A 27941-nucleotide genomic window follows, 5' to 3' on the forward strand; every position below is an offset into this window, starting at 1 on the left:
CAACAACTCTGCCTCTCCCCCTTTTGTTTAGGTGGGGCCCATCTGGTCTCTATAGACCCTCCCTAGTCCAAAAGGTGTCCCATTGTTTGAAGGAACAAAACCCTGATTCCTTGCAACAAAGCTGCAGCAACACGTTGGTCTGCCTAATTAGTCTACGTCTCTCTTCACTAGCACATGGAACAGGTTGTATTTCAGAATATGCTACACTTGAGGTCCTACCCTTAAACTGCATTTCTAATGCCCTAAATTTAGTATGAAGGGCCTCTGGTCTACTTCTACCTATGTTATTCATTCTCACATGGAATTGGTTCCTCACCTGCTCCCTCTTGTTATGTTCATAAATAAATAGACGTTTTCATTATGAACAGCTAGCTTGAGCTAGTCATTTATTCAGCCATGTGGACTAGTGTACAGGCATCCATCTTGACTACCGCCTTGTGGGTAGCCCCCTACTGAACATACAGCTCCACTTAGTGTACCATTCTAGAATGACATGTTACTGATCATTACATCCCCCTTCCTTAGAGGTTAAACAAAATCAATATCAATCAGTCATAACGACATAAACATCTTCACAACAGTCAACACATTTTCAAAGCTTTACTTTATGAACTCTAAGCTTTTCATTCTTTTATTGTAGTTTGCTTTGCACTCAAAGATTAAGTCTATCAGGCTTTTTTACTTCACATGTGGATCTTCTCAGCACGGGTAAGTCTGATGTGTTTTCATGAGAGCCTGTATGTGTGTTTGTGTTAGATTGTTCTGGTGGTGAGTGACAAGATTCAGTTGCGGCATTGTCATCGATTTGCTCTTGGATAGTTTCTTGTGTTTTCAGGAGGGAACGGCGGTTCCTCCTGAGAATCTGTCCTTCCTCAGTTCTAACAGTGTATGACCTTGGTCCTACTTCCTCAAGAACTGTAGCTTTCCTGTTCCATGCATCTGGATCCTCAATCCTGACAACATCATCCCTTGTCAGTGGTTTCAGAGTTTTGGATGACTTGTCATAGTGTGATTTCTGTTTCAGCTTTAACAGTTGAAGTCTCTGTCTCAGTTCCTTACTCTGCTTTACATTTGCACAGCAGGGTAGCGTGGTGCTCAACTTGCGACCCATTAGGAGTTCAGCAGGTGAAGAACCAGGGTCTAAAGGGGAGGCTCGGTAGCTCAGCAGGGCGAGATAAGGATCAGGCTTGCTTTCTGTTGCTTTCTTCAGTAGCTGTTTGAGAACTTGAACACCTTTCTCTGCCTTACCATTCGACTGAGCATACAGAGGACTGGATGTGATGCGTTGAAAGTCATAATGTGCTGCAAACTGTTGCCACTCCTTACAGCTGAAGCACGGACCATTGTCGCTAATGGCAATCCTGGGAATTCCATGTCTGGCGAAGATGGATTTAACATACATTATGAGACTGCTTGCTGATGTGCTTGAGAGCAGCGCCATCACAGGATAGTTAGAATAGTTGTCAATCACTATTAGATAGTCTTTACCATTCAAATGAAAGAGGTCCAAACCAACCTTTTGCCATGGTGCTGTTGGTAAGTCAGCTACTATCATTGGTTCCTTTGCTTGTTAGTTTTGGTGTTTCTGACATGTCTCACATATGCCTAGCATGTTCTCAATGTCCTTATTTATGCCAGGCCAATAAACGGTGTCTCTTGCTCTCCTTTTGCATTTTCAATTCCGAGGTGTCCCTCATGAATCCTTTTGAGCATGTCTTGATGTAGAGCCTGTGGAATGACTATTCTGTTCTGTTTTAGTAATAGTCCACTTGTGACACTTAACTCTGACCTGATGTGATAGTACTTTGGACAGGAACCTTTTGGCCAACCATGATGAATGTTCTCTATTACTGTTTGTAACACTGTGGCCTAGAAATTCGGTTGTGGGTCCGCCAGGGCTTTAGCGCCCGAAATTTTGCGCCGGCGTTAATGCCGCTGCGCCCAACGAAAATTCGGTTGCCCCGGGCCCAGACGGCGGCGGGCGCTAATGGAGGGTTTTTGCGCCTCACTATGGGTCTTCAGTGCAGTTTTCAGGCGCTAATCCCCCGCTGCGGCACCCGAGGCGGTGCGGCAGGCTGGGGTACTGCAGGCCTTCTCCTTCTGTTAAGGAGGAGCTGCCTGCAGCCGACCGCTGGCCGGTCGATTCACCCGACAAATGAGCCCGGCACCTCGGGGAAGAGCCGGGCTCGCGGGCCACACACATCAGTGCCACAGGGGGGTGGTGGAGGAGTCCGGGGAGGGAGGTGCGGGCAGGCGGCCGCCGGGAAAGCGGCCGGCCGCCGCTCCACCTTTATGCGCCGGCGCAAAGGTGTGTAACATTCCTTTCAACAATCGTTGGTTGCGGCTGCCACGGGCGAGGCGGCCGCAACTGAATTTGGGCTTGGGGCCGGGTTACCACGGCAACCGGGACGCTGCGCACACCGATGACGTCATCGGTGCTGGCGCAGCGCTACCGGCTAACGCTGATGGTAGGGCCCAACGCAATTTCGTTACCAGCTGTAATTCCGGCGCAAGACCCTCTAACGCCTCTAATTGGGCGCTAACCCCACCGAATTTCTAGGCCTGTATCTTTTACTGTTTCTTCTGCTATTTGCTTTGATTATGTGTCTGACACGGGCAGCGCAGCAGTGACCATACTCACATAAACATCCACGTCTTCCTCAGTAGAGCTTAAATGACTCATTGTGGGTGCTCGGGATAGTGCATCTGCTAACAGGCCCCGATTTTCGGCTTGTGTGGGAAATGGTCGGATTTCCCCGAATGTGGGGTTTCTGACAGACATAAAAAAGTGTCAGCCAGCCCCACGCAATTTTCCCTCAATTGGCCAATTAATTCCCAGCATGTGGGAAGCCTTGCTAATTGTCTAAATCGAGTCAGAAATCCCCACAGTATGATGTCATCATTCATGGTGCTTTCAAGGTCCATGGCAAGCATTGCATCCTCTGAAGGCTTCCAAATGAACCATACAGGATGGCAGTGCCAGACCCCGAGCTGCCTTCAAATTCGACGAGGCTTCACTGCAGGCATTATTGGATGGGGTTAGGGCCCACAGGGAGGTCCTCTTCCCTAGGTCAGGGAGGAAGAGTCCTCCCACTGAGACCAATGCTGCATGGATGCAGGTGTCAGCAGATGCCAACTCGCTGGGAGTCACCAGAAGAACCTTGGCATTACATCTCTAACTCCTTCCTTAACTCCCCCACAGTACCATCCAGAGCCCCCGTCCTCACTGTGAAGGAGGAAGAGGATGTGCAGCCAGACTCCTCAGAGGAAGCTCCAACCTCTGAGGGCGCAGCATCAGCAGAAGTAAGCGCACCCAGCACCAGCGCAGACACTCACACCTCGGGGGGACCTTCGGGACATAGAGTAGTGTTGTCACCTGGTGTTTCACAGCTCACAAGTGATCCTCAGCAGATTCTGGAGACAGGGACAGAAGTGGAGAGTCCTCGTCGGAGGGCGCAGGGCTCTGCCAGCTCGGCTCAGCTGCACTGCATCTCGACCCTCTGCCTCTGGGTCCATCCGCAAGAGAAGAGGTGATGGATCTCCATGCACAGATGCAGGAGTCTCTGGCCGGTTTTGTCTCCAGGGTCGCTGCGAGTGTGGAGCGAATGGAGGAGTCCATAGCGACCATGAGCAGAGCCTTTGTGGAGTCATTGGTGCTTGAACGCAGCACCATGGAAAGGTTGGCAACCTCCATGGAGGAGATAACTCACCAGCATACGGAAAACATGGTGAGTGCTCATAAGAGAATGACATCTCTTGAGGAGCGTTGGCCATCTGTTGAACAGAGAAACCAGATCTACATGGAAGTCCTTCTGAGTAGGACTGCCAGTGAAGAAACGGGTCCCACTAGCCCCCTAAAGCGCAGCAAGGTGCTCTCAAGCCACTTCCAAGCGCTGGCCCCTTCTGGCTTGTGCAGCTTCAGGTGAGTGAGCAGCAGCCTGGTGCTCCTGGTAATCATCCTGCTGTTCCTGGTTCTGCTGCTGCCACCTCTGCTGTTGGAGATCCTCTAATGCCAGGAAGGGAAGTTGCCAAAGGCCTCCCATGCTTCTAGCAGATGCCTCGGTTGAGGAGGTCCTGAGTTAGGGTGGTGAGAGGGGCTTCCCAGGAGCTCACACTGAAGAAGTGTGTGAGGCTCCAACTTTCTGCAGCTGCTCCTAAGGCTTCAAATAGTTCCCCCAAGCCTTGATCAACAAGGTCCTGCAGCCTGCAAATGCTGCCTCTTTAAATATCTTCAGCCCTCAGCGACCTGCTGCTGCAAGCAAGCAAGCCAGCTGTTTTCACGCCAGCTCTCATCGGCGGGGTTCCTCGCAGGCGGGTTTCAGGTGGGGAAAGCCCCAAAGTCGCAATGGCACCGGAAAATCGTCCTTAACAAGGTGATCATTGGTGATTAGTGTGCCGACGAGCAGTCCCGCCAGCGGCGGGCGGGACTGAAGCGGGGCACGTGGAAACGGCGGTCTGAAAGTCGGACGGGGCGGGGAATCAGGAGGGGGGGGTCCCGACCCGCTTTTTCCACGATTTTCGGACCACGGCCGCATGAAAAGCCGCCCGACAGCTGCCCGAAAATCGGGGCCTATGTGTTTGCCTGGTGCGTAGATCAGATCAAAGTCATATCTTTGCAGCTTCATCATGAGTCGTTGAATCCTTGGAGACATCTCATTCAGATTTTTTTTTTATGATGGCAACCAGTGGGCAGTGGTCTGTCTCAACTGCGAAGGTGGGAAGTCCATATATGTAGCCATGGAACTTTTCTAGTCCAACTACCAAGCCTAGACATTCCTTTTCAATCTGGGCCTATCGACACTCAGAATCAGTCATAGACCTGGAGGCATAGGCAACAGGCTTCCAATCATCACCCTCTGCTTGTAGCAAGACCGCACCTAGGCCATCTTTTGATGCATCCGTTGACACTTTGATTCTCTTTGTTGGGTCAAAGAAGGTGAGTACAGGTGTGGTTGTCAGCACTGTTTTGAGGTTCATCCACTCTTGTTCATGTCTTTCTGTCCACGTGAACTCATTTCTGTCTCGCAGACAGGCTGTCTTGGCTGACAAGTTAGGAATGAACTTTCCAATGAAGTTTATCATCCCCATGATGCGTAGCACTCCTTTTTTGTCAGTGGGTCGGGGCATGTTGAGTATGGCATTTACTTTTTCCATATCTGTCTCTATTCCTTTACCAGATAGATTATCTCCTAGGAAAGTGACTTCCTGGATGCCAAACTGACACTTGGCTTTGTTGAGCTTCAGTCCATTCCGGCGTATGCTCTGTAGCACTTTAGTCATTCTCTCATTGTGTTCTTTCAGTGTGGAGCCCCAGATGATGATGTCATCAACATAGACCCGAACTCCTTCCAGACCTTCAATTATGTGTTCCATCGCTCTATGAAAGATTTCAGATGCAGATATTATCCCGAAAGGCATTCTGAGGAAACAGTACCTGCCAAATGGTGTGTTGAAGGTACAGTATTTGGTGCTCTCTTCATCCAGTTTTAGTTGCCAAAATCCTTGTGAGGCATCGAGCTTTGTGAAGTATCTGGCACCTGACATTTCACTGGTGATTTCTTCTTGCTTGGGAATCTGGTAGCGTTCATGTTATATGTTTGCATATAAGTCCTTTGGATCCATGCATACTCTTAGATCATTGTTCTTTTTCTTTACACATACCATGGAGTTAAACCAGTCTGTTGGCTCTTCGACTTTCCTGATGAATCCTAGTGTGGTCATTCTGTCCAGTTCTTTCTTGAGCCGGTCACGCAGGGGTGCTGGAACTCTCCGTGGAGCATGTACCATTGGCTGAGCATCCTCCTTTAGCTGGATCTTGTAAGTGAATGGTAGAACTCCAAATCCTTTGAACACATCCTGGAAATTACTCACTACAGAATCCACTGAGTCATCTGGTCTGCTTATGGCACAATTTATACGGTAGACTCTCTTGACCAGTTCTAAGTCCTCACAAGCTTTGTCACCTCGTAGTGAATCAAGTCCTTCAGCCACAACAGAAAACATGAGATGATGCACTTTGTCTTTGACTGTCACTTTAAGTCTGCATACATCTAAGCTATCTATTTTCTGTCCATTTTTGTTCTTCAGCAGTACTGACTTTTTCTGTATTTTGGGCTTTTCTTTCATATTTTTAATGTCACTCATACTGATTAAGTTTGCTTTTGCCCCAGTGTCTAGTTTCAATGTAACTAATGCTCCATTTACCTGCAGTGGCATCATCCATTTGTCCTCTTTTACTCCATTAACTTTATGTTCAGCATTGTCCATTCCTGAGAGCGGCACATTTTCTGTATCCTTTTCGATATTGTCACATGACACCATTCCTACAAAAAATGTCTCACTTAAATCAGTGTCCTCAATCACATTGACTTGTTGCCCTTTCTTTGTTTTTACTTTTGAAAAGCATTGTTTGGCAAAGTGATTCTTTCCATTACATTTTGTGCACATTTTCCCAAACGCAGGGCATTGTCTTGACTGGTGCTGGTAACCACAGCATTTACAGTTAAAAAGTCCATCCTCCGATTGCTTTGCATTTCTGTTCTGCCCATGTTTCTTCCCCTCATAGGACACAGCACCGACAGCAGCACAGTCATTCACTACAGTCGCATTATTATTAATTTCACTGAAAGTCTTTGCGTGCTGTTGAGCTAGCTCACTGGCATGGCATATTTTCACAGCATCCTCCAATGTTAGTTCGGTTTCTCTCAACAAACGTTCCCTAACCTTTTTCTCATGAATACCAAATACAATCTGGTCACGAATCATGGATGATTTCATTTCAGAGAAATTACGGCCTAGAAATTGAGTGCCCTTAGCGCCGATTTTGCGGCGCTAGAGGGCCTAGCGCTGCATTTGGTGCCGGCGCCGAAATTGCCTGGGGCCCTTACGCCGCGGTAGACCGGTAGCGCTGCGCCGGCACCGATGACGTCATCGGTGTGCGCAGCGTCCCGGTTGCCATGCCGACGGGCCCCAGCGCCGAAATTCAGTTGCGGCCGCCTCGCCCGTGACAGCCGCAACTAAGACTCTGGCAACAGAGTCTTACGAGTCTTTGCGCCGGCGCATTAAAGGCCCCGTGGCGGCCGGCCGCTTTCCCGCCGGCCGCCTGGCCGCAGCTCCCTCCCCGGACTTCCCCCCCCCCCAGAACAGAAGCAAGCCCGGCACTTGTCCGAGGTGCCGGGCTCATTTTTTAAAAGATTTTCGCGGGCCGCGATCGGGTGCAGGCAGCTCCTCCTTAAGGGAAGGAGGAGGCCTGCACTTCCCGAGCCTGCCGCACCGCATCGGGTGCCGCAGCGCCGGAATTGCGGCGCGAAACGGCAGTTAGCGCCGATTTACCGCCGCAAAGACCCTTCAGTAGCGCCGGCAGCCGTTTGGGCGCGGCCCTGCTGAATTTTTGGCGCGTGCAGGGGGACATAGCGCCGGCACTAACTTCCGGCGCTAAAGCCCTGGCTAAGCCAAAACTCAATTTCTAGGCCTACATGTCTGTGCTTTCAGTTTCAGATCGGTCACAAAGCTATCAAAAGTCTCATTTTGCTGCTGTGTCCATGAACGGAACACGTTCCTCTCATAGGTCTCGTTCTTTTTGGGAGAGCAATGTGTATCAAACTTCTTTAGCACATCATCCATTTTTTCTCTGTCTGCCTCTTGATCAAATACAAACGTATTAAATACCTCTATCGCCTGCGGGCCTGCAACCGTGAGCAGTAATGCTATTTTCCTTGCATCTGGCTTCGTACCGAACCCGATGGTAGCAATGTAGAGTTCGAATTGTTGTTTGAAAGTCCGCCAATTGCAATCGACATTCCCCGTGAGTTTCAAACCCTCCGGTGGCTTCAAATTCTCCATGTCGCATTTCACAATATTCAGCAGATATTACCACTTCTGGTACCATGTTATGTTCATAAATAAATAGACGTTTTCATTATGAACAGCTAGCTTGAGCTAGTCATTTATTCAGCCATGTGGACTAGTGTACAGGCATCCATCTTGACTACCGCCTTGTGGGTAGCCCCCTACTAAACATACAGCTCCACCTAGTGTACCATTCTAGAATGACATGTTACTGATCATTACACCTCTTGTATTCTGTCAAACCAGGACGTGAGATCCTCGACCCTTGCATTCGGGTTGCAACATACCATTTTCTTTTCTGGGTCCGGGTTTGCACAGGATTCTATGTGTAAAATGAATAATCAAATCTCCAAATAACACAACTTGTCTGCTGCGCTTGCTCATTTTCCCTCCTTCCCTGACAGGCTCAGTGTATGGTGCATTCTCACTTGTCGCAGCCACCTCTTGAGTCTCCACAAAAATTATGTTTGAGTAAATAAAAGGACCTTAAGGAGATAAAAAAGACAAAGACAAACTCCCTTCAACTTAAATCCCTTGAATTCCCCCTCCCTTTTTTTTGCTCTTTGTTTTTGTCTGTTGAATAATTTATGTAATATATTCTCCCCTCTGCACTGATTTCCCACAGCAAATTCCTGTTTTTAAATCTTCACACTGTTGTAAGCTCACTTCGTTAGCAACTCACTCTGCTGTGCTCTGTGCTCAAGCTCTGTGCTCTTGCAGATATTCCCTCTAATAAATACCTTTCAGACACAAACCAGTTTCAACTGGTCAGTCTCAGACCACACATCTCAGACCACACACTTGATTCCACTGTTAGCATTAACAGCAACATTCGTGCTTGTGTGCTCCCAGTATTGGGCTGAATGCAAAGGAAATGGTTGTTGGAGAATTGTCGAAAAAACATATCTAGTTCATTAATGTCCTTTAGGGAAGGAAATCTGCCGTCCTTACCTGGTCTGGCCTATATGTGACTCCAGACCTGCAGCAATGTGGTTGACTCTTAACTGCCCTCTGAAATGGCCTAGCAAGACATTCAGTTGTCAAGAAGGCAGCTCACCATCACCTACTCAAGGGCAATTAGGGATGGGCAATAAATGCTGACCTTGCCAGTGGCGCCCACATCCTGTGAATGAATAAATAAAAAGTAAATTAGGGCTAGTGTGTTGCAGCCTTATCTCTGACCTGCGCTCCCTTTAAGTGGGGATCACTGAATTTACCTGTGTATGCTTTCACTGAGAAAGAACCTTAAGCTATTTGTGTTATATTAGAGGGTGTGGTTTCATATTAGTTTGAAAAATATAGAAAGATTTCTTTGTATTCCTGCCAAGACCTGCAATGTTACAAGACTTTAGCCATAGCGTAACATGCTGCGGCATCAGTTGTTATTACTCTTGGTGTGCAGGCTTCCTACAGCTTAAACTCGACTGATTGTTTGCCAGGTCTGAAGGGTTCACAAACTGTTCTGAAAATAAAAAATAAAAAATCTCAAGCAGTGGTGAGTCCAGCAGACAAATGACATCTACTGCACTGTAAAATCAGTTCTCACCTACACCCTATTTGTCTGATGCAATATTATGCAGCTTTTTTTTCCAGATTAAACATTTGACCGTAGTGTTTAGCCTGGCATTGGTTTAAGTGAGCTGGCTTAGTTTGGCATGAATTTCTATCTTTGCTGTAGCTTGAACACAAACAATGACATTTTTGAAGAATTGTTCACTGTGGCAGCTTTTAAATTTACTAATGAGGGATGTGACAGATGGGTTCGCTTTATCTTATTCAGCACAATTCTTAGATTTTGAGTGTTCTCATTCTGGGTTTTCTTTGCCAAAAAAAATCCTAATCATAGGCATTTTCTAAGAAACAGTTTCTAAAACCAATCAATCCAGAATGAAACACTTTCCCAATGCCTCAAGTCTAATTTAAATTGATAGATTCACACTATAGTGCTACAAAACATCCTGTACAAGACTCTACCACAAAATGTCACCCATCATATGAAGTCACGGTAACTGCTATGATGTCACGATAACTGCTCTGATGCCACATGGAATCTTAGTTGTCTAACTGTTTCTCATGTGCCACTGGTTCCAAACAATTTAAAAGTTACTCATTAAATACAGTCTTGCTTATTACTAGATTTTTTCTTGCCTTAAATGTCATTCTTCAGAAATGAACATGAAATACAATTAATATAATAAATTAATGAACAGATTTGACTTTGATTTTAGAAATAGTTCTGAGGGATCCTGCAGGTTTTATTGCAACAAAACCCTCAAAATCCTTAAGGTCTTGTAATACAGGATATTATGTATGATGCTGTCATATGTGGTGACATATTACAATTAAAATATGTACAATTTACTTTTACTTTATTCTGAGTAGTTTTAGTTTAGTAATGCAGATGCAGTTATACGGTTAAAGAGTAAATTGACCTTTAAGACCACTAGTGCATACTACAATTTGGACTACAGTCAATTCCTACTAAAGGAACGGCTCCAAAAGTCTGGCTAAAATTGTTTTCTGTTTCTATCTTTAATTATCAGGGTTAAAAATAATCCCTTGCTCTGTTTTTAACCATTTTCCTCACCTGAAGCATGCACTAAGATAAGTGAAGTCTGTGACTCGCTCTACAATACAATTTCTCAAAGTCATTGGCCGGAATTTTCTGGGGTCCATGTGGACGCAATCGGAAGCGGGTCAGATAGGAAATTTGAAATAAATTGGAGTGGGTCAGGAACCTGCCGTCATCCCGCCCCCACGCGCCTTTCCCTCAGGCGCGTTTGCCGGTGTGGCAGCTAACCGACCGGCAGAGCTGGGCGACCTAATTTGAATGATTATCAACTTGTTGTCAAACCCTTAAGCTCCTTTTTCAGCCTATTTTCTAATTTCCCTGGCTGCCCACAGGATTCACGCAGCTTGGGAACCACGTCTGTCAGCCTGAGGTGGGAGTTCAGTGGCCATTGATCCAGCTGTTTAGATGACAGCATGAAATGTATTATAAAAGCTCCGATCTCATAGCTGGTCACTTTCCTCAAGCAGAAGCTGTTGCTGACTGCATTCCCAGCACATATTTAGCTTTCTACAGGCTGCAAGCATTTCCAGCAAAGTTGCCATCCAGTCTCACCTCATTGGTAGAACCTATCACATGTAAGGGGTTTTCAATCGCCGAGGTCTCTCTCTCTCTCGCTCTAGAGGCCTCTCTCTCTTGCACAGTAATTTACCGAGTGGTTCGACCCACTCACCCCTTAGGTTCTATACACTGGACTTTGAGGCAGGAACTACAATGCAGAGAATACTCTATAGACCAAGTTTAATGAAACGAAATGAAATTTTATTGCATAAAGGAAAAATTGAATGTAAGCCAATAAGGTACATGGGAGGGAAAAACAAATCAAAATACAGTACTAACCAATATATCCACAGGCATATTATACTTTACAAGGTTCACCATGAAATAGGGAAACACACGGAACATCGAGGGACAACAACTCATTGTTAATTATCCCCTAAAATGCCCACCCCCTAAACCTAGCTAAATTAGATTATGAGGGGCCAGAAACATGCTCACCAATCCAAAACTGCGGTTGGGTTGAGGTTCTTTACTTGGTGCTCTCTCTCGGGCCTGCCGTCGTCACGTGGTCGTTGGGCTGTAGGCGCAGCGGGCTGCCCAAGCTAATGGCGTCTCGGCCACCTTAATTCAGCAGGACTCGCCGTCCATCGTTTCGCCCACTGGCTGTCTTCTCGGTGCTCCTTCATGTGACGATGGTGGCCACAGTCTCGATTTCTCCGTGCTCCTGCACACGATGCTGGTGGCTACCCATTCTGTAAGGTGTTTCGTTTTCTTCCTCTTCGTCAACTGTCTTCTTGTCTCGTCAACGGCCCAGGGTTTTTGTCGATGATCTCCCGATAACTACCCCGGATCTCGTCTTCTTCTTCCGAGTCCGAAAAGGCCTTCTTCGGACACCCGAGCAATCTCTCGAAAATGAACTGCACTGGTCTCTCCTGATGCTGATGTTCCTCAATGGCTACCGAAACCCAATGATCTCTGATCCGAATTCCCTTCTCAACCCGACCCCAGGACTCCAGTTATACTTTTCATGGAGGCCCTTATCTCCCGCCATATCAAGGTTAATCTTTGTTTAACTTTTGGTGGGCTTGTAGCACAGCGGGGTAGTCTTTGTGTTTAAAGTACCTTCGGGATGGCCGGTAATTGCCATTTCTGGTCTGGAATGACCTTGTATTGTCTTTAATGGGTCTTGATGTCCCCCTTTGAATATGATGCTGTTTCCCTTTGTCTGGGTAAACATTTTGATGGCCTTTATCTACAGGCTAATCTGATTGGATCTGCATCCAATCCATATGTATGGGGTTCTGTCTGGTTTCGTTTTCTCCGAAACTGTGTTCCAGAACTTACTGTGGGCTGAATCCACAAAAGCTGTCTGTGGACTGCAGGAACCATTTTAAAATGTCCAAAAAAGCTGGTCATGGGTTCTGGTGGCCATTTTGTGTGCCCCTTTTTCTGGGCTTCTTTTAAAACAGTCTTTTAAAAAAATTAAGGCCTTTGCTGCCAATAGACCCTCATAGGACAATGTTCAAATTTTGTGAATCCTACACACACCATTGACAGATTGCTTCTGTCATCTCTACTTGACCTGCCATCTATTCCATCAGCATGGGTGCCATTTATTCTGTCTCACCTTGGTACTCAGAATCAGACTACGATGAGCCCCAACACTAGCAGCACCAGGCACACCAGCATTACCATTAACAATACCACCAACCTTCTTCTCAGCAACCTGATGCTGCACAGGACAGAGGGCATCAGCACTGGGCTGCACCAAGCCAGAGGCAATATCCCAACACAGGGTATACAGGCAGAGGAACAGCTTCCTCACATGACTGAGCAGCAGAGCCAAAGGAGGCTCAGGCTATCGCGCCAGGTCATCGCAGACATTTGCACATTGCTGGAAGAAGACCTGCTGCCTATAGGACCTGGTGGATACACCTTACCAGTGGCTGTCAAACTCAACAGGGCCCTCAACTTCTTTGCCTCAGGCTCCTTCCAGGGATCTGCAGCAGACATTTGCAGCATCTCGCAGTCGGCCACCCACAGATGCATCACATAGGTTACCAAAGCCCTCTTTAACAAGTCAGCCAATTATATCAACTTTGCCACTGATGAAGCCAGTGTTACTGAGCGGGTGCGTGGCTTTGCCACTCTGGCTGATTCCCCTCAGGTGCAGGGCATCATTGACTGCACACATGTGGCCATCAGGGCACCCCATCATAAACCAGGAGTCTTTGTCAATTGCAGCGGCTTCCACTCCCTCAATGTGCAGCTTGTCTGCAACCATAGGTTGATTATCGTGCATGTGTGTGCCAAATTCCCTGGCAGCTGCCATGACTCATTTGTCCTGTGCCAGTCCACCCTCCCTCAGCTCTTCGCTCCTCCAAACAGACTTTCCGGCTGGCTGCTTGGAGACAAGGGCTATCCACTGAAGACGAGGACGATGACACCCTTGAGGAGGCCAAGTACTGAGGCCCAGGAGAGATATAATGAAAGCCACATTTCCAACAGATGTGTGATAGAGCAGACAATAGGCATGCTGAAAATGCCTTGACAGATCTGGAGGAGCCCTTCAGTGCACACCAGCCAGGGTCTCCAGAAACATTGTGGTCTGCTGCGCCCTGCACAACATAGCGTAGCAGCAAGGATTAGCGCTGCATGAGGAGTAAGGTACTGAGCGCACAGCTTCCAGAGGAGGAGGAGGAAGAGCATCAGCTGGAAGACGAGGAGGAGAAGCTGGAGGAACCTGTGGCCCAGATCCCACCAGCACCCAAGCACATTGCTGCCCAGGAGGTCAGGGATGGCCTTATCATGTCCAGATTTACTTAAATTCAGGCATTACACCCATATGGGTGCCATATGCTGTGCCAGGTTGGCACCACCCCACAGCAACAAGATAAAGCATCCCTACAATGACGAAGCCATTCCTTTCACACTGACCACCATTGCTGGAGGTACCGTTATGTCTCACCATTCACTGCAACTCACTAAGCCACTTCCAAAGGTGCACACAAATTTGTCCAAGACAGGAAAGGGGTGAAAATAAAGATTCTTATGGTTGAGATCACATTAACGGAAACTTGATATTAACATTGAATAAAACACCCAAGTGGCCCCCCTTCTTGTGTGTCATCTTTCGCTTACACATGCTTCTACGAGGTGCTACCCCTGTGGCTTCAGCAGAGGTACAGGCAGCCTGCTCACTTCCCTGCTGCGACTACTTAGACACTCTTGGGTCCTCTGGGTTTTGGAGCCTCTGATGACCCCACCAAAGTCTGCTCCTCCTGTGATTGTGCAGGGGCAAACTCGGCTATCGCTGTCCGAGGAGGCATCTGGGGCTCTGACTGAGGGGGTGGCAATGGGGGAGAAGTGTGAGTGCTTTGAGGGGATCTCACTCTTCCCTCTCCCCTCTCACCATCATACCTCTCATGGGCCACCTGCACTTCCCTGCTAGCAAGGAGCTGGAGAGCAACTTGCTGCACATCAGTGGGGCCATGAGGACCCACGTCTACACTGACATCCCTCCTAGAGAGGAGGTCTATGAGCCTCTGTCATAGATAGCATGTCCTCAAGTGAGTGGCGCATTAACTGCTCTATGCAGGTGGCCATCCTTTCCATGGAAGAGCCACAGTCACCATCGCCTGTGACACGGTGGTGCTCATGTTGGAGATGGACTCCTCCATTCTGTGAACATTTGCAGACATTGTGGTCGCAAAACCTGCACTTCTATCTGCACCTCCAGGATCGCCCTCTTTCTGGATGGCTCCCAAGGCTCAGCGTCTGCATGCATCTGAGCAGAGCTGGGAGCGACCTGCGCCCTCCGGCAAAGAGTCTCCACTACTGTCCCTGTCTCCCCCCTCTCCTCTTGCTCACTTGTGACTTGTGAGACACTAGTTGACAACACTACTCTATATCGCATGGGACCCACCGAGGTGTGCGTCTCTGCACTGGTGCTGTGTACGCTTATGTCTGGTGATGGTGTGCCCTCAGTGGCTGGAAGTTCCTCTGAGGAGTCATCTTCCTCTTCCACCTGGACAGTGGGCGGGGGTGAGGGTGCTCTTGATGTGAGAGAGTAAAGAGATGAGTTAGATATGTCATATGAAGAATAGGCACAGATACCATTTTGCACATGATGACCGTTCAGTGGCTGCTGGCATATGTAACTGTATGATATGTAATCCTGCAAGGAGGAAAAGAAGAGAAGGTTGAGTGAGAGTGATGGAATGAGTGTAAGGAATGGATGGGTTGCATCTTTAGAGGGAGACTATGATGGAGTGGGTTGGCAATGCCAAGTGGCCTCCTTGCGTTTTGTTAGTTGGTATGATTGCATTAGGATGATGGTGAGTGTGAGGGGTGGTTAGTCAGACGGGGATGTGATAATGTAGATAGAGAGGGATGGGTGGATGTGCAAGATAAGTTGGTGTGAGTAAGGATGTGCAGGAGTAGGGTTGGGAAGGCAGAGTGATGGGGATGTGATGGAAGGCACAGCAGGATGAAGTTGAGTGTGGCTTTGTACTCACCTTTCCTGATCTAATGAGAGCATTGAAGCGTTTGCAGCACTGCACCCAGGTCCTCCTGAACACATCCCTGCTGTTAACCTCCTCAGCAATTTGGAGCCAGGCTCTTTTTGTCTCCTGGGAGGGTCTCTTCCGTCCATTTGAAGGGAAGAAGACCTCCCTGCGTGCTGTGACTCCCTCCACAAGCATATGCAGGGAGTCATCGAAGAACCTGGGTGCAGCCCTCTGCCTCTGTGCAGCCATGTTTCCAAGTGTTTGGAACACTCCCAGATGAACCTTCAGATGCAATGTGGCCATGACTCCTTTAAATATCCTGGCTGAAAACGTGTCAGCGATGACATCCTCAGACCCGCACCATTTAATAGGGCCGGGTAACACGCAGGGCGGGCTTAATAGGCGCCATTAGCACAAAGTCAATTTCTGCAGTGGGATGGCAGCAAGAACGGGGTCATGACCCGCCATGGCGACTGCCCGCACCGGACCCGTCCAGGTAAAGAAAATTACGGCCATTGTGTACCTCCAGAAAGTACCAGAGTCAATTATGTGACACATCTGTCCTTGTTCCAGTTGTCTCTGACTATGTTGTCTTATTATCCTACATCATTAACCAAAAAAGTAGGAACATGATATAACAACTACATCTGATAGAAGCCACCATTTTGTCTTCTGGCTGCCGCAGCATGCTATGATAATTTGTGTTCCAGTGATAGCACAGGATTAATGGGTGACACATTTTCAATCCCTAAAAATGGATGGGTTGGGGTCGGGTGGGAGGTTAAAGCGTTAAAATCCTTAATCCCAACTCCTACCCGCCTCCAACCTGCCTACTTCTGGCTTTAACAACGGCGGGACAGGGTGTGGGCGACCAACCCGCTTCCAGGAAGTAAGTTGCCACTTTAAATATTATAATGAGACTGTGTGCCTCATTTTGAATCTCTATTTTAAATTTAACTCCGGCTGACCAGGTTTCCCAGGTCATGGGACCCGACCCTTCCGACCTCCATCCCGAGGCCTCTGAAACCCCCACGAGGCGTCTGATCCTCCCTCCAGCCTTCTGACCTCGCCTGGCCTCAGATCCTAATTCGGCCTTCCAATCCTCAGTCCCCGACCCCCCTCTCCAGCCTCTGATCCTCAGCCCCCAGCCCCCGACCCCTGTCTTGCCTCCAATCCTCAGCCGCTGACCCCCTGTCCAGCCTCCAATCCCCAGCCCCTAGCCCCCAAACCCCCCTCCGGCCTTCTGATCCTCAGCCCTCGGCCCTCGGCCCCCAGCCTCTCCTCTGGCCTTCTGATCCTTGGCCCCTTGCCCCTAACCCCCACTCCTCCCTCCGCTCCTCAGCACCCAGCCCCTGACCACCCCCCCGCACCGGCCTTCCAACTGCCGGCCCACTCCGATCCCCAGCCTTCCTACCTCATCCCACCCGATCTCCAATCCCTCTCTCCCTCCTCTCTGCTACCCGCCTGACAGCCACTCAATTTGGCCGTCTGCAGGCGGGATACTGAGAAACAAAATGTGAATCAACCATTAAATTCAGCAGAGCCTGAGGGAAACCCATTCTCCCGGGTTTCCCAACTGCATTCCAGCTGCTCCCCATCCCGCCCCCGCTCCCATTCCCTACCCGCCTCTAAGTTAAAATTACAGCCATGGTTACTGCCAGGTAAAACAAAGGTGAATATCAGGCCCCAATGAGTTGTCAATAAGACTGTTGATACAAGTAGTAGCATAACCAATTTCCATCCCATTGAACTGATTCATTTGAATTATTGTATCTAATGCTTGAGTGGGAAGCTGAATTTACCTTCGGCGGTATAACCATTATACTGAAAAAGGCAAATATCACATTCACACATTGGTACTAAAATCACTCAATTTATGCCTGACATAAAAGTCACTAACATCCAGCGGGAACCTATTTATATAATACCTGAACCATTAGTGCTGTGTCCACAAAAGTACAGTACCGACAGAGAGAGATTGGTGCATAGCATGTTACTCTGGTGGTTTAGCCATATTAGCGCACAAAACATGCAACACCGAGGGATAAGAAGCAGCGAATTCCCAACCGCAATGGAAATGGAGAGTACAGTCCAAACAATTCCCTGCATAGAGGGAGCAAAACTGGAGTATGAGATACCTTGGCCAGCTGTCAAACAGTCCCCAGCAGATATATCAAGTGAGGTGAAACCAAATGGCTGGAAGCAGCTGATGAATGGTATAACATGCTGAGTCATTGATAATTAATATGTAGAATTCAAAATTCTTGTATTACTTCTTTTCAAATTTCAGCACATATACTTAAACAGTACAGAACAGCAATTCTTATATATTGTGAAATTTAGAACATTGTTATCAGGTTAAAAGTTAATGTGCTAAATAACAAAAAAAAATCAAAATTTGAGATTTATTTTGTGGATTATTTTGTTTTTATTTCCACTATTACGCATCTGATATAAGCTATGAAAAAAAAGGATTGAAACATAATATGAAGATACAGGCTCTGAATTTCCTCGATGTTGTTTCCACCACTTTTATGCTGATTAAAAAAGTTACATCTGCCACTCGCCTCTAGAGGCAGTTACACATTTCCTGGGTATACTTATTTGCATTTGAACCAGTGCAAGCTAGTGTAAGTCACATGCATAAGTGGAGTGAGGAGCTCAGCCCCCAGGAAACTTGTATGCCGGCACAGGCATGATGGGCCGAATGGCCTCCTGCTGTGCTGTCTGATTCTATGAGAAGTGGTGCAGCTTTTTACAATAACTATTTGTCAGAAGAACACTTGGGGAAAGCAAAGGACAGTTGCAGCAATTGTTCACTCAGTGCTATTGAATCAAATCTCTTCCATGCATCTCTCACTCTCATCTTCAGTCTATTTTGACAGCAATATAAGCAGTAGGGTGCCAGCGCCGCCCACTGGGCACCATCACAGGACAGCATAGTGAAAAAGGGCAGCATGTTCAGTTCCATTCACAACTCCACAGATAATGAAGCAGTCTGTGCCCGCATGCAACAAGACCTTGACAACATTCAGGCTTGGGCTGATAAATGCCATGTAATATTTGTGCCACATATGTGCCAGGTAATGACCATCTGGGTCAGCGAGCCAGACAGGAATGTTAGTCATGCTGTCTGGAGAGAGGTGGCATTGCCAACTCCCTCACATTAAGGGCTGTTGAACAGTGCTGAACGAAATTCAATGCCTTGACCAGGGCATGCAAGGAAAGATCCACAACCCCCCTGGCCCTTTCTTCCTTGCCCAGTCTGGGCACCACCACACTCACCACCCTCTTAAATCCACATTGGAACTACTAACCTTTCACACTGCACTCAACTAAAGGGCGCCTACAACTCACTATCCCCTCAATGGCTACTCACCTCCTCTAACACACAGCACATGCCTTGCACAATCCCAAAACACCTTCCTCCACTCAAACTTTAACACTCACTCCTCGCTCAACTCACCTCCCCCATTACTCTTGCCATACTGCCAGCCTAACCTCAGTTACTTATTTTGTTGCAGGGAAAGTTGGCAGATAATGCCCGGCAGAGGCACACCACTGGCGGGTGCATCACAACCAGCAAACTTTTCACCCTCATGAAGAGAAGGCCAACGAGGAAGGAAGAAGAGCTGGATTGAGTTCTGGGGAATGAAGTGGGGTAAGTGGAGCATGTTTCAGTGAGTGAGCATTTGGGAAACAGTGATCATAATATCTTTAGGTTTAGAGTAGTTATGGAAAAGGACAAGCAAAAATTAAAGGTGAAAATACTCAACTGGAGGAGGGCTAACTTCAGTGAGTTGAAAAGAGATCTGGCACAGGTGACTGGAATCAAAGATTGGCAGGTAACAACGTAAATGAGCAACAGGAGGCCTTCAAAGAGGAGATAGTTTGGGTACAGATTAAACACATTTCCAAAAGGGGGAAAGGAAGGGCATCCAAAGCTAAAGCTCCCTGTATGACTAAAGATATCGAGATTAAAATGAAACAGAAAAAGGAAGCTTATGATAAATGTCAGTTTCATAATTCAGTAGAGAACCAAGCTGAATACAAAAAGTCTAGAGGTGAACTGAAAAAGGAAATAAGATGGGCAAAGAGAGTGCATGAGAACAGATTGGCAGCTAACATAAAAGGGAACCCTAAAGTCTTTTATATAAACATATAAGAAGTAAAGGGGTAGTCAAAGGAGGGGTGGGACCAATTAGGGACCAAAAAATAAATCATCTTGTGGAGGCAAAGGGCATGGCCGTGGTACTAAATGCGTATTTTGTATCTGTCTGCAATAAAGAAGAGGATGCTGCCAATGTCACAGTAAAGGAGGAGGTAGTAGAGAAATTGGATGGGATTAAAATAGATAACGAGGAGGTGATTAAAAGGTTGGCAGCGTTCAAAGTAGAAAAGTCACCTGGTCCGGATGGGATACATCCTAGGTTGCTAAGGGAAGTAAGGGTGGAAATTGCAAAGGCTCTGGCCACAATCTTCAATCATCCTTAGATACGGCATTAGTGCCAGAGGTCTGGAGGATTGCAAATGATATACAGCTGTTCAAAAAGGGGAGAGGGATAAACTTGGCAATCAGCCTAATGTCGATGATGGTGTAACTTTTAGAGACAAAAATCCGGGACTTGGCACTTGGAAAAATATGGATTAATAAATGAAAGCCAGCACTGATTTGTTAAAGGCAAATTGTGTTTGACTAATTTGATTGAGTTCTTTGATGAAGTAACGTGGAGGGTTGATGAGAGTAGTGTGGTTGACGTTGTGTATATGGACTTTCAAAAAGCGTTTGATAAAGTGCCACGTAATAGACTTGTTTGCAAAATTGAATCCCATGGGATTAAAGGGCCAGTAGCTGCATAGATATGCAAGGCGTGATCCTGACCAATGGATCCACCACAGACCCAATTCACGTATGGACCGGGGTCAAGCAAGGCTGTGTCATCGCACCAATGCTCTTCTCGATCTTCCTGGCTGCAATGCTCCATCTCAACCTCAGTAAGCTCCCCGCTGGAATGGAGCTAATCTAAGGAACAAATGGGAAACTGTTCAAACTCCGTCGCCTCCAGTCCAGATCCAAGGTCATCCCATACTCTGTCATCGAATTACAGTAAGCAGACGACGCTTGCGTCTGCGCACACTCTGAGGTCGAGCTCCAAACCATCATCAACACCTTCACCGAAGCGTACGAGAGCATGGGCCTTACACTAAACATCCATAAGACAAAAGTCCTCTACTAACCTGCCCCCGCCACACAGTACTGTTCCCCGATTATTAAAATCCATGACGAGGCCTTGGACAACGTGGACCATTTTCCATACCTCGGGAGCCTACTGTCAACAAGGGCAGACGTTGATGACGAAGTCCAACACCGCCTTCAGTGTGCCAGTGCAGCCTTCAGTTGCCTGAGGAAGAGAGTGTTTGAAGACCAGGATCTCAAACCCAGCACCAAGCTCATGGTCTACAGAGCAGTAGTGATACCCGCCCCCCAGTATGCTTCAGAGACATGGACCATGTACAGCAGGCAACTCAAAGCACTGGAGAGGTACTGCAAGATCCTGCAAATCCATTGGCAGAATAGGCGCACCAATTTCAGTGTTCTCGCTCAGGCCAACATCCCCAGCATCGAAGCTTTGACCATGTTCGATCAGCTCCAATTGACGGGCCACATCGTCCGCATGCCCGATCCGAGACTCCCAAAACAAGCGCTCTACTCAGAGCTCCGACATGGCAAGAGAGCCCCAAGTGGGCAGAGGAAACATTTCAAGGACACCCTCAAAGCCTCCTTGAAAAAGTGCAACATCCCCACCAACACCTGGGAATCCCTGGCCCAAGACCGCACAAAGTGGAGGAGAAGCATTCGGGAAGGCGTCAAACACCGCGAGTCTCTTCACTGGAAGCAAATGGAAGCAAAGCACAAACAGCAGAAAGAGCGCACGTCAACCCAAGCACCCCACCCACCCGCCCCTTCAACCACCGTCTGCCCCACCTGTGACAGAGACTGTAGGTCCCGCATTGGACTCATCAGTCACCTGAGAACTCATTTTTAGTGTGGAAGCAAAGTTCCGAGGGAGTGCCTAAGAAGAAGAGATATGAAATTGGCTAAGGGGCAGAAAGCATAGAGTAATGGTGAATGGTTGTTTTTCAGACTGAAGGGAAGTATGCAGTGGTGTCCACCAGGGGTTTGTGTTGGGAACACTGCTCTTTTGATATATATTAATGACCTGGACCTGGGTATACAAGACATAATTTCAAAGTTTGCAGATGACAAAAAACACGGAAATGTATTAACAGTGAGGAGGATAGTAACAGACTTCAGGATGACATAGACAGACTGGTGAAATGGGCAGACACATGGTAGAGTAAATTTAATGCGGAGAAGTGTGAAGTGAATCATTTTAGCAGGAAGAATGAGGAGAGGAAATATAAGCTAAATGGTACAATTTTAAAGGGAGTGCGGGAACAGTGCAACCTGGGGGTGTACGTACACAAATCTTTGAAGGTGGCAGGACAAGTTGAGAAGGCTGTTAAATAGTACAGCAGATCCTTAGCTTTATAAATAGAGGAATAGAGTCCAAACGCAAGGAAGTGTAGGGGGTGGGGTTTGGGGTCAGCTTCACCTCTGACTTATGAGCGGTTTGAATCGCTCCCATTCCCTTGGTTCTAGACCTTGGACTTATTTGGGGGTTGTGACAAAAGTGCAGCAGACAACTGGTTTTGGTGCAAGAAAACTTTGATCTTTATTTGAGAAAGAAAATACAACACAATAATCTTAACACCCTAATAAAATGGGGAACACGTCGATACACACAAGGGAATTACAGTAGAAAAATACCTCACCCCTCCCAACCCCACCTTACGAGCTAAGTTGGACTCTAAAGGACCAGGGATAATGCTCACCAAATGAATCCTTGACAGTTGGGCTGGTTTGCGGTTTCGGAGTTCACTGGATATGTTGGTTGGGGCCTGCGGTACTCCGGACATGGTAGAGGACTTCACCTACATATCTGGTCAGTCTTCGCGAGTCCGCTGATGCGGTAGGATGCGTATTGGATTTATCAGGTGAGTACCCAATTTTCTTCTGTTAGAAATAGGACTTAGAGTCTCTTTGAGTAAAATCTTACCCAGGGGTAAGTCAGGAATAGTTTGTAGAGTGGAAAAACTTGCGAATCTTCGGTTTTCTTCCGAGTTGGTTTTCTTTGGTCGCGGTGGCCCAATATTACCCGGTTGGCTGATGGTAATGTTCGGTTGGTTGTTTCATAAGGCCCTTGTTGCCGCGAGATGTCCGATGGTCACTGAAACTGTTGCTCTGGTTTCTTCTTGTGTGTTACTTCTTCTTCTTCTTTGAGAGAAAACTGCTACGAGATGCTTGAACTCTACTGAACTCGAACTTGGAACTCCTCTGTACTTCTTGAACTTCCACCTTGCTGAACTGTGAACTTTTTGAACTATCCTCTTGAGAAAACAGGCCTTCAATTATACTAATTGGGGTCTCCTAATCTACGCGCCAAATCAGTCTAGGTTTATTGTTAGATTTTGGCGGGCTCGTTAATATTGAGTTGTGTAAAGTGGTTTCGGGATGGTTCCATGGGCTGTTGAAGTTTTTAAGAATGTGTGAAGTGGTTTTGGGATGGTTTCCTGAGCTGTTGAACCCTTACTTGATTGTAGTGAATTACCCTCAGGTTTTGAGTTTCCTGTGGGTCCTGAGATTCTTTGTAGGTTGGCGAAGTGATTTGTTTTATGCATGTTTTTGGATGGGTCCTGTATTTTGGGTGTGGCTGTTCTTCCGTGGGTCTATTGTTAGAATGTAAATTGTCTGATAGGGGCTGAGTGATGTTTAGATAGTTCCCCAGACAGCTTGATTAACTGACTAACTCCAATATCCAAACTGTCTTTACAGAGGTTGATTCCATTTCCTGTTACAGCCTTTTTCCAAACATGCCTTTTTTTAAATACCAAAATCTTGGTTTTTGACCTTGAATCTCCCTCAGTTGGGCCCAATACAATTTATCACCCTGAAGTGATTAGAAAAGAGTCCAAAGTCCTTTTCTTTAGGGTTTTCCTCCGAGTTTTGGGGGATCTGTGAATTTTGAGAATCTTACGCACACTGTTGCACATTCACTCACACACACTCACTCTTACAGGAATATTAGTCACTTTTAAAAAGCTTTAACGTTTGCAGGAACACACCGTTCCATGGTCAAACAGCCCCGAAGGGACGTGGAATACTAGGCAGAGCAAAGGATGCCACGGGTGGGGCAATCAAATGCCCAAGAGGTGGCGATGGGTGAGTGGGGGTCACACATTTCCCAACCAGCTTCACCATGATAATGAAAGGTTAGCAGCCAGCTATTAGCCGAGAGGGTCCGGACAGTGTCAAGTGCTGCTGCCATGTGAAGCATGGATCTGTGTTGGATCCTCGGCAATGTCACCGGGTGGGAAATCTTGAGACCGAATGCGTGGCCGGATCACAGTGAGCACTGAATGTAGGTAGTGGTCTGCGTATTGAGCCCACATTGTCTACCTCAGCCCAAACCCCCCACCCCACCGACCCCTCCTCCCCCCCAACCCCCACCCCCAGTTTGTTTGCCTTTTTCCCAGGCACCAGCCCAAGGAGTTGCATCGGGAGGAAGTGCATTTTCAACAGTGAAATAGAGGAAGATTCATCAAGCACGGGGGATTGGATGTGTGGGAAGTGGGCGAGGATGTGCTCTCTTCCTAGCAGAGGCCGAGGAGAAGGCTATGGATAGCTTTAGAGTTTTGGGACCTAAGAATGTCTGAAAAAAAGGATGTTGCAGGAACATCATACCAATGTGCAGGCTCTGAGGGCAATCTCCCAGGATGTGCGGCAATTGGCAGGTGTGACTGTCGAGTCTATGGGGGGAATTTTCTGCAGGGTCAGCAGCCGCGATCAGTGGTGCATCAGGTGGGAAAGTGGGTTTTTTGACAGCGGGTCGAGACCCCGCTGTCAACCCGCCACCACACGCCTTTACCAAATGTCGGGTCTGCCAGTGCTAAGCAGACCCGACAGGCAGCAGCGGGGGAGGCAATTAAAATCATTAGTCGTTTGTTTACAGCCACTTAACAATGCTTTTTTCTCCAGCTTTTTGATTTTGGCAGGTTGCCCGATTTCCCACTGTGCCTAGACCTCATCAGTGAAGCTGAGGCGGGAGGTCATTCGCCAGTGTTTCATCTGATGAGTTGTTAGCTTCAAATGTCAAGCCAAAGCTCCCAGCTGATTCAGATATCTTCTCTTAACCACTAGCTTCTCTAAACTGCATTTCCACTACAGATTCAGAATGCTGCAAGTCTTTACACAAGTCTCCATCCAGTCTGGCCTCATTACCTCTCCCACCATTGACAGATCACTTCCGTCATCTCTACTTCACCTGCCAACTATTCCATCAGTACAGGTGCACTTTATCCTGTCTCACCTTGGTCCTCAGAATCCCACCACGATCAGCCCGAACACCAGCATCACCAGGCACACCAGCAGCACCAACAACAGCACCAACTTTCTCCGCAATCACCTGATACTGCACAGGACAGTGGGCATCAGCACCTAACCACATTGCTACCCGGGAGGCCAGGGATGGCCTCACCATAGCCACATTTACTTCACTTGACACTGTACACCCTGGCTGCCACATGATGCGCCAGGTTGGCACCACCCCACACCAACACCATAAAGCATCCCGGCAATGCCCAAGCCATTCCTTTCTTACTCATCATCATTGCGGGGGGTAATGTTATGTCCCACCATTCATTGCATTCACTAAGCCACTTCCAAAGGTGCACACAAATTTGTCCAAGAATGCAAAGTGTCAAAAGTAAAGGTTTCAATGTTTGACACCACATTAACAGAAACTTCACATGAACATTGGCTAAAACATCCAAGTGCCTACCCTCGTGTGTTGTTAGTGGGTATGATTGTACTAGGATGAGCGTGAGTGTGAGGGGTGGCTAGTGAGATGGGGAAGTGATAATGTCGATAGAGAGGGATGGGTGGAGGTGCAAGGTAAGTTGGTGTGAGTAAGGATGTGCAGGAGTAGGGTAGGGAAGGCAGAGTGGTGGGGATGTGATGAGTGGCACAGCAGGATGAGGTTGAGTGTGGCTTTGCAGTAACATTTCGTGATCTACTGAGATCATTGAATGGTTTGCACCACTGCAGCCAGTTACTCCTAACAACATCCCTGCTTGTGCCCTCCTGTGCAATATGCGTTGGTGTCCTGGGGAGGTGTCTTCTGCCAATGGGAAAGGAAAAGAACCCCCCTGCGTGTTGTGACTCCCTCCATAAGCATATGAAGGGAGTCATGGGACAGCCTGGGTGCAGCCGTGCACCTCTGTGCAGCACTTGTCAGTGTTTGCAGCACCTCAGCTGTAGAACACTGACAGCACAAATGTCAAATTCAATTTGGACATAGTCCCTTTAAGGATACCGGCTGATGACACGTCATCAAATGACATCATCAGACCCGCTTCCTTCAATTGGCTGGCAAATGTGCTGGGCGGGCTTAACAAGCCCAATCAGGGAGAAATCTTTCTACACAGCGGGCTGGAGCCAGCAGAGAGGCTAGTGTAACGATCAATAACATGTCATTCTATAGTGGACACTAGGTGGAGCCGTATATAGCTGTATGTATAAGACTACACTACCCAGCTGTATATATATTAAGACTACATTACCCATGAGGCACTAGGCTACCCACAAGGCAACAGTCAAGATAGAAGCCTCTACAGATACTGTACCAGTCCACATGTGCTCAATAAAGTAACTAGCAAAAGCTAGCTGTGTTCACAATAAGAATGTCTATTTATTCATGAACATAACATGGTACCAGGATGGTGAAGATGTGCTGAAAATTGTGAAAAGCGACATGGAGAATTTGAAGCCACCAGAGCGTTTGAATCTCACAGAAAAAATCGACTACAACTGGCAGACTTTTAAACAGCAATTCGAACTCTACATCGCAGCCATCGGATTCGGTATGAAGCCAGACGCAAGGAAGATAGCGTTGCTGCTTATGGTTGCAGGCCCACAGGCGATAGAGGTATTTAATACATTTGTATTTAATCCAGTGGAGAACAGCGAAAAATTAGAAGATGTGCTAAAAAAATTTGATGCACATTGCTCTCCCAAAAATAATGAGACCTATGGAAGATACACCTTCTGTTCTCGGACACAGCAGCAAAATGAGACTTTTGATAGCTTTAGGACTGAGCTGAAACTGAAAGCACAGACATGTAATTTCTCTGAGCTCAAAGCACCCATGATTTGTGACCAGATTGTGTTTGGTATTCATGATAAAAAAGTCAGGGAACATCTGTTGAGAGAAACCGAACTAAATTTGGAAAATGCGGTGAAAATATGCCAAGCCAGCGAGCTAGCTCGAAAGCACGTGAAGACTTTCAGCGAAATCAATAATGATGCGATTGTAACGAGTGATAATGCTGCTGTCGGTGCTGTGTCCTATAAGGGGAAGAAACATGGGCAGAACAGAAATGAAAAGCAATCGGAGGATGAAATTTTTAATTGTAAACACTGTGGTTACAAGCACCAGTTAAGACAATGCCCAGCATTTGGAAAAATGTGCACAAAGTGTAATGGAAAGAATCACTTTGCCAAACAATGCTTTTCAAAAGTACAAACTAAGAAAGGGCAACGAGTTAATGTAATTGAGGACACTGATTTAAGTGAGACATTTTTTGTCGGAATGGTGTCATGTGACAATATCAAAAAGGATACAGAAATGTGCAGCCATCAGAAATGGACAATGCTGAACATAAAGTTAATGCAGTAAAAGAGGACAAATGGATGATCCCACTGCAGGTAAATGGAGCATTCGTTACCTTGAAACTAGACACTGGGGCAAAAGCAAACTTAATCAGTATGAGTGACATTAACAATATGAAAGAAAAGCCCAAAATACAGAAAAAGTCAGTACTACTGAAGGACTATAATGGACAGAAAATAGATAGCTTAGGTGTATGCAGACTTAAAGTGACAGTCAAAGACAAAGTGCATCATCTCATGTTTTCTGTTGTGGCTGAAAGGCTTGATTCACTATTGGGTGACAAAGCTTGTGAGGACTTAGAACTGGTCAAAAGAGTTTACCGTATAAACTGTGCCATAAGCAGACCAGATGACTCAGTGGATTCTGTAGTGAATAATTTCCAGGATGTGTTCAAAGGATTTGGAGTTCTACCATTCACTTACAAGATCCAGCTAAAGCAGGATGCTCAGCCAGTGGTACATGCTCCACGGAGAGTTCCAGCACCCCTGCGTGACCGGCTCAAGAATGAACTGAACAGAATGACCACACTAGGAGTCATCAGGAAAGTCGAAGAGCCAACAGACTGGGTTAACTCCATGGTATGTGTAAAGAAAAAGAACAATGATCTAAGAGTATGCATGGATCCAAAGGACTTATATGCAAACATAAAACATGAACACTACCAGATTCCCAAGCGAGAAGAAATCACCAGTGAAATGTCAAGTGCCAGATACTTTACAAAGC

Source organism: Somniosus microcephalus, chromosome 2 (assembly GCF_052327205.1).
Source record: "Somniosus microcephalus isolate GS21.2 chromosome 2, FLI_Smic_1.0, whole genome shotgun sequence".
Lineage (NCBI taxonomy): Eukaryota > Metazoa > Chordata > Chondrichthyes > Squaliformes > Somniosidae > Somniosus > Somniosus microcephalus.